The sequence below is a fragment of the Anomalospiza imberbis genome, chromosome 1, assembly GCF_031753505.1.
Source record: "Anomalospiza imberbis isolate Cuckoo-Finch-1a 21T00152 chromosome 1, ASM3175350v1, whole genome shotgun sequence".
NCBI classification, from domain to species: domain Eukaryota; kingdom Metazoa; phylum Chordata; class Aves; order Passeriformes; family Viduidae; genus Anomalospiza; species Anomalospiza imberbis.
In genome coordinates, this window is record NC_089681.1 from 45838413 (window position 1) to 45850613 (window position 12201).

A 12201-nucleotide genomic window follows, 5' to 3' on the forward strand; every position below is an offset into this window, starting at 1 on the left:
CCCTGATGCCTTTTCATTGGGGAAAAAAATTAGCTTCATTACTGTAAAAGCAGTGTTTTCCCATGACATGAAATTGAGGCAGGCCCATTATTGTTTCTTAAAATCCAGCAGTGTGACTCACCAGGCTCTAGCCAGACAGTGATGTGATGGCAGTTTACTTAAGTGCAAGCAGCCTGCTCAGTGCTGAATAAGACATCCAAGGAGTCCAGAGCCTTGCCCTACGGTGACTGTAACCCAAGGGCAGCTCTGCAAAGCATTGCTGGTGCCAAGGGTCCAGCACAGCTTCCCTTCTCTGCAACACTGCAAGGTGCCAAGCAATTCAGGGTCAGCCCCATGAACTTAAAGCTCTTGTCGATTGCGAGTTCCTATCTTATACTTAAGGACTGAATACTTCATATCTTGTCTGGGTTTTGGGGTGTTTTTAAATCTCTCCCAATCTTCAAGACTAATCACACTTGCAAATGGTTGTCCCATATAAATATTTTAATGACACCTACAATGTCCTTTATGGCTTGTGCTGCACCAGGACACCTCCATCCCAGTGACATAGGTGTCTGACAATTTGTCAAGGAGATAGCCATAAATTCGGCAGATAACCGGACTCCATTTAAAAAAAAGAAAAAAACCCATAAAAGCTGGGAGGAGGCAACTTGATGTGGCATGGCTCCTGGCAATGAGGAAGCATGAGTGCATACTGAAGCTTAGAAATAGAAAATGATGTCCTCATAAAAATATGGCTCTAGGCTGGTGTGCCACTAGAAATTCTTCTGTCAGTTTAGAATATTTAGCTCTAAGGGATCTCTACTTTCAAATGGATCTTTTGATGCAAAATAGGCTGCAGAGACGGAGATAGTGTTGAAGAAGGAAGAGTTGCATTCGCTCCTAGTCATGCTTGGTAAACTGGAGATTTTTAGATAGGCTTTTTGATCCCAAAGCATTGAGAGGGCAGGTGGGTTACCTTAGCAGTGCATTAGGTCTCTGTGTTCTTCTAACTGAAAACTATTACTGACACCAGGACAGCTAAATAATACTGAAAGCTTCAACACTGCTGGTTATCAGGGGAACCTCTTTAGTCTAATTTGAAAGCTCAAAGCTTCAGGCAACTGATTTTTTTTTCGTTACAGGCTCTTTTGTGTGATGTTCCAATGCAGTATATCCAATCAATGATGCCATATCACGCATGGTACCGTCATGTGGATGTTTATTCCCCCTGTGTTTTGTATTTGACTTGTTAAACTGCAAGAAGAGTTCAGGGAACAAACAGGGGAAAAAATGAAAAGCAAACTCCTTGGCTGCCCTACTACAGAAATTTTAAACTAGTGAATACGCAAGCCTCAGCGCTCCAAGAGAAATGAAAAGAAGCGGAAAGTGAAAATATATACATATGTATACACATGAACAAAACATGAGCCATAGTCATGGCAATCTGGGCTCCAATGTGCCAAACAAAAGGGGTCATTCCTTCAAGCAATCTTTGTGTCGTAAAATTTAGGACACAGTAAGGCTGGTTTGTGATCACACTGTAGATTCCACTATAAAACTACAGAGTTTCTGTACAGTAAATTCCACTGGATAATTAGAACAGGCTGCTTTGGAAGATTTTAATATTGCATCTTCTGAAAAAGAGATGTTAAGGATAGTCTGACTGGAGAGAAGGGGACAAGACTAATTATCAAGATACTCATTCTTCCTTTCTTCTGTACTTCTTTTCATGACACACACTTCATTATTTAGGTTCATTTGGGGAAATGACAAGAATTGTGAGGATTCTTTCTACACAGAATTTTTAACGTAAATAATAATGGTCCAGATCTTCAGATGAAATAAATCAAACTATTTCATTTACAGTGTGTCTGTGTAAATAATATTAAATTGAATTTATTTATTGGGATGCAAAAATAAAAGTAAAAGCAGGCTCCATGATGAATGATTCATTTACAGAGGGTGCTGATGCCTTCTGAGGTTTTGGCCCAGAAGAACAGGAGCAGCTGAAGGAAACTCCATTATTTCATAACCCTTTTGATTTAATTTCTTGTGAACTACTTCACTTTGGAAGAAAGATCTCAGCTCCACTAAAACCAGTGCTTATATTAATTGCATTTTTTATATTTACAAGATTTTACTTTCAATCTGGTTTCTCTTGCCCCTCGGTTCTGAAGCAAGCCACAAATCTGCATTTCTGTTGCTGTAGTCCCTGCTCAGTGAGATAACTATGAGACAGTCATTTTCTCATTGTATTTTCACACAATCACTCTCAATTAAATACTAATATTTGTATCTTAATACCAGCAACAATGGGGCAAACAGGCAATCAAAGCATCAGGCACCCGGCAGAGATACACTGAGCTGTTTTCTTAGACCAGGAGAAGAATCCCTTCTTTTTTTGGCTTGATAGTGCTTAGTGATAGAGCTGATGGTGTTGATAACCTTGTGCTGTCATTGACAAGAGCCAGGCATGAGGCTGTTCTGTCCTGCAGGGCTGTATCCTGCATTTGCCATTACCCTGAAGCACTTACCAGGTAGCTGGATCTTACTTTATTTTTTTTTAATCCTAAAATATAAAATAATCTAACCACTATTTATACATTTCCAGGAAAGCAAAGTGTCTGTGAACACACACTGGCCTGGAGTTCAACCAGGGCTGCTGTCCCTTTCCTGCATTAGCTCCCTGCCATGTGAATCCTCATGGTAAGTCCAAGATGATTTTGTTGATTCCTGGAAGATGTCATCAATGCAGTTGTGACAGTGAGGGATGAAGCAACATTTACACATTCACACTGGGTGTATTCATCTCATTCACAAGGGAGGTGTTATCCTAATTTAAAGGTATTGTCAGCTTAGTAAACAAATCACTGCTGGAGTCAGCTGGGTGTAATCAGATGAGACCTCTTTTCTCCCTTAAAGGCTTTGGTGTCAGAATAACAAATCAAACAGTAAATTGATCAAATTCATGCAAGAAGAGCAAAATTTTACTTCTTACACCTACCTGTCTTACTCTGTATCCACACAGTTCAGATCTGTTTGTCCACCTTTCGGATATTTTGAGCTCATGTCATTTATAAGCAGGAGTTAAGAACGTAAACCTAAGGAGACAATGACTGCCACTCAGGATACTCTGTTAAATAGTGAAAAAACAGCACTCTCCAGCTAGGCAGCACAGCAGAAAAGCAAAGAAATGCATGATTAGGAAGCAAGGTGAGCCAGCTAAGCTCTCAACCCAGTGAGGCAGAAACAATGGAAAGGCCCGCCCATGCCTGCAGGGGAACTGCAGTCCCCAGGAGTCCTGGAAATTGTGCCAGCACCTGCCAAAATGTGCCTGGGGTGGCACAACATCACCTACCTTTCAGAGTCCTCTCAAATCTGCGATGAAGCTCAGCAAACCAAAACTAAATACAACTGTAGGGTTTAGGCATTTACCCTGTGAATCCACAGGGTATAACCAGGCATTAAGAAATTGAAAAAAAAAAATCAAAACAAACTCCCAAAAAACCAAACAAAAACATAAAAAAAACCCCAAACATGTAGGTACTGTGTTTATTTAAACATCATAGCTAAGAGATGTATGAATCCAGGCGTGTTACAAACATTATGCTCAAATGATGTAGCAAGTGACATTAGGAGGAATGCTTTTCGTACAGGCAAAGGCAACCTGGTACAGAATTACCTGCAGAATTCAGCATGGCAAGGACAGCGACTATTTTACCTACTGCTAGCTTATTTTATATGATTGGCTGGGAGCAGCATTTTTCTGAGATATCATGACCTAGACAGTCTAGAAGCACCAGCATCCCCACAAGCAAGGGGTTTCCCTTTTGCTGCTGTTTATTTTCACTTTGTGCTGGAGGAACAAAACATGCATTGCTGTCAAGTCATACGGTAGTAAGTATGCTCAAATTAATGTCTGTCCTAACAATAATGCCAAAAATAACTCATTTTTCCAAACAGCAAATTTTAATTGCCACTTTAATCAGTGTAATAATCAGTGCAGTGTGGAGGGTTTAGGCCCCAGCTCATCAAAGCGTTTAAACATGTGCTAAGTATCATTGCACTTGTGCAAAGAGTGCAAAACAATAAGCAGGGCTGAAGGGCAAAAGAAAACTCTTAAAAGCAGTGAATGAACTTGTTGCTATTAGAGAATCATGGAATAGAATATTTTTGGTTGGAAAAGATCTTTAAGATCATTGAATCCAACAAATTATCCAAGTTCACCACTAAACCCTAAGTGCCACGTCTACACATCTCTTAAATACCTCCAGGGATGGTGACTCAACTGCTTCCCTGGACAAGCTGTTCCAGTGTTTGGCAACCCTTTTGGTGAAGAAATTTTTCCTAATATCCAATCTAGTCCTCCCCTGGTGCAACTTGAGATAAGGTCTCCCTTTTTGAATCTCCTTTTCTCCAGACACCCCAGTTCCCTCAGCTGGTCCTCATCGGAGTGGTGCTGTAAACTCTCCACCAGCTCCATTGCCCTTCTCTGGACACACTCCAGCACCTCAATATCTTGTAGTGAGGAGCCCAACACTGAGCACAATATTCAGGTATTGTGAGGAGCCTCTCTAAGGAGGATCCTATTGGCATTTCCACACTAAAAAGAATCAGTAAAAAGCAATCAAATTTTGTACCCTTCAGAATCCAGCAAGTCAAAATTAGAAAACACCCCTTGAAAAGATGAGATCAACTCCAAATAGTGATCAGGAAATGTGTCACCTCCCATCACTGGCGATCCCACTGTGTGCAGGGGTGGCTGCCATCTGCAGTCACCCAGGAGCACCCAGTGGCTGGGCTGGGAAATGAGCACCTGGACCTCAAGAGAGCTTCCAGGCAGTCTGTGATCCAACTCAGCAATTTAAGACTATGGTGTTTACACATCTTCCTGCAACTCTCTCCACAGTCTGCCGAGTAGTCTTTCTGATTGTCCCATCTTTCTTTAAAAATAGTTTTTCAGAACTGAGTTGAAGAAAGCCATTCTGAATAAAGCATTGATTGTATAGCTCATAATTTTAAAATTAGGAAATGAAGGGGTTTGTGCACAGCTTTGACTCTGCTGCTCACAGATAGTTATATATGTGTTTGTACACACATACAGATATACACAGAAGAGTATTCAGTATTACTACTCCTCTAAAGGAGTTCTTACAAGCCAAGAAATTCTTAAAACCTGGAAAAAAGGTAACACAACATATTTGTTGCCAGTACTAAAGGTAATATGAAATTGCAGTATGCTTGTTTCCACAAGCTTACACTTGGGAACTGTGGTATGATCCCCACAGTAAAATTCATTTGAGATCAAGATAGAAATGAGAAGTACAAACCTGGGGTATTTAAATCTACAGGAACTTTACTAAGGACTCCAGTTTGACAAGGAGTACAGTTGACATGAAAATTATTTTTTCTCGGGAAATACAAGCCCCTGAAGTACCAAGTAACTGTCAAAAAAATCCAGAAGGGTGGTATGTGGTATACATCTATTTGTAGGTTCCTCATTCCCAGAAGTGCTGTGATTCCCAGCATTCATTACAAGGAAGTTCACAACTTAAATCTTTCACTTAGTAAAGTTTTGCAGCTAGGTTAGTTAAGAAGACTGAAAACACATACATAAAAACAAATCCCGCAGCTGTATAGCTTAGACCATAGAGGAAAGTTGTTGTATTAACTTTACTTGAGAAATAGATTGTGCCTTTGTGATCTTACAACATCATTTCTCACTGAAATCCGGCAAGCACGTAAATTCCTTTCACAAACAGAAGTCATCCACACCAACATAGTATGGTTAAGATGATTTATTTGGATTGGATTTCCTTCAAGCTTTTGACAAGATCCTTTACAAAAAAAAAATCCTGTAAAAACTACAAGTAGAAAAGTAGTGTTTTTCTCTGTTGTCAAAAGCAAACTGGGAGACAGGAACTCCTGAGTGCTCATTGTATTGCCTTTGATCTATATGCCCTGTTCATAATACCCCTGACACTTATTCCTTCTGTAGCTTTGGGCAAGTCATATAATCTCTCTGCCTCATTTTCCTGTCTCGAGGGGTACTGCATGGATTAGTTAGTCAATGTTTGCAAAGCAGCTGAAAGAGTATTCACTGGATTCTCTCAGGGAAGCAGGGACACTTAGCTTCTTGGGAAGTCATGACTAATCAACACTAAGGCATGCTACAGAAAATGAAAACCAGAAGAAAAATGAACCCAGTTTTGACACAGACTCCACCTAGTTAGTTCAACTTGTTCCTGAAAAAAGCTGCACACACCAACTCCCTTTCCACAGCTATTAAAAGACCCCAGGACCTGCCCAGGCCCTTCAGGTTTTGGGTGTGACTGCTGTTGAGAAAGAAGGACAATGAAGTGCTTCCAAAGGGGACACCAAAACTTCCCTCAAAGAGTGTTTGCACTACAAAGCTGGCAGAGGAAAATAAACAGTGAGTGAGTGACACTTGCTGGTACTCATTGTCTCATGCCATTGAAGAGGACTATGAGAAGCCTGAGAGGAACTGAAAAGCATTTGTATCCTCAATTTGGGGACGACTGATGATCAAATGAAATTTATCTTGGATGACTATAAGGGAATAAACATTGGCAGGGTTTTCTCTGTGACCTCACAGCTTTTACTTTGATTTAAGATTGGATTGATTTGGTTCACAGTCACAACCAGTACATTTTCATGTCTGTCTGTATGATAGAATAGAGAAATAACTGAGGATCACTCCTAGGCATCTGTGTGGGTTTAGCTGACTACTGAGTTTAAAAGGCAAATTGAAAACAACAGCTAAGAGAGAAATCAAAAGGACAACACCACAGCCAAGCCATTGATAAGTGGCAGCAAATCACCAGGCAAAGCCAAAGGAATATTTTCTCAGCATTTGTAATCCTTCCTGATCATTTTGGGATATGCTTTTCTCTGTTGGCTGATGTCATTAGAGCGAAGGTGGCTGCTGCATTAGCAACATTTTCTCCTGCAGAAGAGAAGTTCAGAACACAAAGGGATAAGCCACCTTCGGCAGTGAGGGTGCATCTGCAGTAAGTTGTTTTCACTTTGGAGTAGCTCTCAGTGCACACAGGTAGTGTAATTGCAGGGAGTGGAGAAGGCAATCAGCTGCCTTGGCACAAGCCCTTCTCCTTTCCTTGCACCAGCAACTATGCCAACTACATCAAGCCACTGACTCCTTGCCAGCACTGTTTGCTTTTATATCTGTCAGGGGAGTGTTCCTAGCATAGATGTCACCTTGGCAGCAATGCTTTCCTGCTGATGTGCTCTTATTTTTGAGATGCCTCTTTTGTGCCACCTTCCTTGAATTGTCTCTGGGTTTATATTTGGTGATTATCATGTCCTTTCTCTTTTAGGAGCTCCCCTTTCCTGTGTACTCTCCATGGTTCATGGTTCTGTTGCTCACCAGAAGGCTGAAGACTAGAAGAAATACCACAAAAAAAACCCCCAAAAAAACCCCAAACCATACCAAAAAAAAAAAAACAACAAACCCAGAGCAGTCTAGCAGGGACTTCTCTCAACATCTGTCTTCTGCTGGTCTTGATGGAGAAAGGTTGCCTGGAGGTATGTATGGCAGTATTGCCTTTGCATGAACTAGCACAGCAATTTTCATTGACTGTGGCATGAGAGGAAGAGTTTTGCCAGATGGACATTTTTCCCTGGCAGACATTTTCAGCCTCTGCCTTAGGAAATGTGACTGCATTTATTTTCACAGGCAGTCAACTAAAATCCTCTTTAACTTGTAGGTCTCTTCATGTCCCTCTAGCAGCTGTGATAGGACCAGCAGGGCATGGATTAAAATATCGACGAGCTTCTGGTAAAGCCACTGGTTTTGACCAAGAAATTAACAAATATGGATTGTGATGAGGCCACAAGGCTCATATCCCTGACTGCTATCATTACCCAAAAAAATACTGCTGTCTATCACCACCTACTATATACATTTTTCTTATATAAAAATAGGTACTGAGACATTAATAAAACATGAAAATTACCCTTATAACTGCAGCTGGGATATACACATTATATATGGAACCAAGAAGGAGACACACATACCTTAACATCTAAGCAACTTCTCTCCTTTGCATAACTCATCCATCAAATATGGCCAGAGTAGCCTAGGTCCTGTAATTCACTGCAAACCCAGAAAATTACAGTGATATAAAATCAGTATGTGAAAAACTGTTGCTTGTCAGGAAGTGGCTGGGAGAAAAACATTATTGATTTAAAAGTGGATTTCTCCAAATTATTCGAAACATAAAAGTCCACTGCTTTCCACAGATTCCTGTTTCTACAAAGAAAGGAGATGCTAGTAACATCAGTTTTTCAAAGCTCATGTATAATGTTGAAGGCATAACATAATGTCTGCCACACATAAATATAATACAAATAATAACATGTTTTTGTTTTGGAAAGGGATTGTTTCAGACACTTGCTGCTTCTTTAGCAGAAGGGTAGTGAGTATCTCCTTCAAATATCCTTTTGACAAATACACTTACTCTACAATGATTCTAGAAAACTAGCCTGGTTCCAAAATCTGCAGGTCACTCCTTAGGAGAAGTATTTCTAAGTCTAAAGACTTGGAATACACTGTTCTGGAAAGGTGGATGAAGCAACAGCCCTGTTCACATTCTGTGATCTGCCCTTTTCTTTATCCAGATCCTTGAAAACCCCATATCATAATACCCACTCCTGGACTTTGGGCTATTCAAAACATAGGCACAAATCCAGATTTCACCACCTGAGTTTCTCTTGCAGCTGTATTGTGTATCACTCTGAAATATTTCTTCAGTTCAATAGGATGGTATCTTGGGTAGAAATTCATATTTCACATAATGGTCTCAATGTATTTCCATATTATGCTGAATCGCATGTTTTCTGAAGGAGAGTGTTTAGAAACATATCTCTGTTGAAAGAGAATGCTGTAATATCAATGTCAATTTCCTTTCTGAAATCTCAAGGTACACTTGAGTAACACTTCTGAGAATGGTAGTTTTAATGTGAAAAATCCACAAGGGAAGGTTGTTGGTGTGTTTTATTATTTAACAACACCAAATACCTCTGCTCATTGTGTCTGTGTATATAGGTGTGCTCAGGGAATCATTTTTATAGGTAGGAATGCGGAGAGATTCTGACACCCAAAGGATGCACAAAGAGATACACTAACATAAATTCCTATGGTGCCCTGAAGGTACTTCCATTGTATTATAGGGCTTCTCAAGAGCAGTTCTGGCCCAGGCAATAGGACCACAAAGTAAAACTGAGTGTTTCTGGACTAGATGAACTGAGAATGAGGCAGATTATATTACGTGTAGAAACCATGTTTTCTGTTATAGGCTATTGAAATATGAAAAAGCAAAATAAGATAATCAAATGCTTATTTTTCTCCTTACCGATTTCCCTTCTCCCCCAACATACACACACATACCCACAAAAGCACATTTTACCCACTTTTCCTCAGTGTAGTCTTTAATTAGAATGAGTTGAGCAGTTAAATTGGAACGATCTTAGAGCAATTTGTACAATCTCATGAGATACATTATCAGTTATGCCCTGAATTCTGCACAGTCTCTCTGAACAGTGAGACCATCTGAAGCTCCTTCTATATTCAACCCTGCTGTATTTCACATGATCCAGCCCAGAAAAGCTTAGAGTAAGTGTAAGAGTGCATTAATCCTTTTGCAAAGGGTATTGACTAATCTGAAAGAAACATCTGGCTTGCAGTGAGGGGTAGAGGTTTCTAATGTGCATTGGGGAAATACAGTCAGAGTAAAAGAGAGCAGGAGCAGAGGTGAACTCTGACTTGCCTCTGCCCTCACAAGTTCTTTAGAATGGGTCCTTCGTCACCTATTTTGCAGCAGAGACAGGTTTTCTGTACAGAAACGTCCGAAGGCAGGAAACAAAGCATGGTGCTATCCTCTTGTGCCCCCCAGAAAGCCTCTGCAATCACCAAGCAAGCAGAGGAGCTCCTTCTCAGGGAAAAGAATAACTGGGGAGCGAAGAGAAATGCAGAGAACATGAGAGAAATGCAGAGAATTTCCCAAAGTTAATTATAAATGCATATGCACATAGGAGGCAATGACACCAGGGTTCACATTTTCAAACCTACATGCTCAAAGGCAATACTCTAACCTTTTTAGCCTATCCACAAGTGTCGTAATTTGCTAGAGGTTTTAGCACCTCTAGCCTCCATTGCTGGCAGAGGGATTTAGAAGTGCTGAAGGCTTCCAAAAGACACTCACAGAAAAGCCCCCAAAACCTGAAGAGAGGCTTTCTGTGAAACTACTCTGTGATCCCTTGATTATCCATCCAGGCTGTAAGATTATCCATAGCTTCATAAGGGAGCAAGAAGCTCCCAGGAGAGTTCTGTACACTCCTTCTGCAAAAATTTATGTTTCTGGAGAAGGGAGTTCACTCTGGGAGTTTTCATACCAATGATAAAATGACAAAAAATGAGCTTCATGTCCCATTCTAGTCATGCTATTTCACCTTAAAACAGAGACTCAATAAGTCTGGTATTACCCTCTGAAGCAGACAACTGAAGGAGCTTGCAGTACAAGAGATTTTGGTGCTGGGATGCAGAGAGAGACATCAGCCCCTCTTACGGTGACTGGCAGGCAGAACTGTCATATCTGGTCATGACATGAGGCCAGAGCTAAGGGATCCACAAGGAAATCCACCACTCCTTCTGTTTCTGTATGGATTTACATTGCCTAACACAGGGACAACCACATAACCAGGAAGTGTAATGGGATGTAGAAGTAGTTTTGTTCAACTTCATCTTGTTTAACCAGCAGCAAAAGGACCTAAGTACAAGCGGTACACAAGGACTATGTAGAAATGTGGTAGAAGCACTTGCTGCTGCTCAAATTCAGAACCCTTCCTATAGAAGATCCAACACCCTGTTATTCTCATAAATGCAGAAGGGATGTTGTCACTTAGGCTACTTCGCTGCTTGGTAGGGTTCACACTGTTCAATCCATTTCATTGCTAAATAACAAAATCTATTTCTTCAAATACTGCATCAAAATATTGCTGGTAATAAAGAAAAAGATACATTATTTTTAACACTCCTTGGGGAAAACCAATCTGGAAAAACTGTGTTTATAAATTTCCCCCATTCAAATGCAATGTAAAATCCTTTCAATTTTTCTCAAAGCAAAAAAGAGCCACTAACAAAATATCTAGTGCAGGCAACTGTTGCTAGCTTTATATTTCCACACTAAGCTGCTCTTCTCAGTATTTTTGAAACAAGACTGCAGTAAACATGAAGTCCATGAACTGTAGGAGGGAACTTTTAAGAGGTCAAGCTGACAAGAGGGCCTTCCTGAGAAGAGCCAATGTACTTGTTTCCAGAGAGGATTACAGCTAAATCAGAAATAATGCCCTTTAGCAAGTGGACACATATGATCTTCAGCCGTTGGAAAACCTGCCTGTTCAAAAGCTGCTATTTTCCAAACTGTTAACATTGACAATGATATGGATTTCCAGAGGCTAATTATGAGCAGGTGATGATTTGAGGAAAAATTCAGAAGTCAAACATTGAGCTCAGTTTGAGCTCATTAAGGTTGCTATTCAGCATCAGTAAAATATTCATAATGCACAAACATGTTGTAGTTTTTATAAATCTGTTTAAAAATAGATAACTCGAAGTAAAATGGAACAGAATTTGCTTTAATGTGTTCTCCTTTGTATGCAAATTACCTCCCAGCAGTTAATAAAGGTAAACACTGCTATCTTATTTAGATATATGTGGCAGCCTGTATGGGTTATATTTACATCTCGTGAACATTACCAGTGTCAAAATACATTCCTAGATCAGAGTTCGGCCCCATCAGTAGTAAACTCAGGCCTGAGTGTAGACAGTGAAGGCTGAAGATACTGCAAACTGTGAGAAGAAAGAATAACCAGCGCCAGGGTCTCTCTCCTCTTCTGGGGACTTACTATGGAAACATTTAATTTGCATGTGAAAAGAGATACAGATAGTACTTCAGTGGAGCAGTTAATGTCGACTTCTTTGAGTAAATCTCCATTTTATTCATGTGCCTTTATATTTTGTATCCCCGTGTAGAGGGAAGAACCAGGCTGTAGTCCCATCTTGATGTGATAGTGGACAAACTGAGGCAGCAATATCTACCCGAAAGGGCTTGCAGCTGCCCCTGTGGACATTTACCCTATCCCACTTCAGCCCATGATTTTCTGTCTTGGAGAATAAAGTTT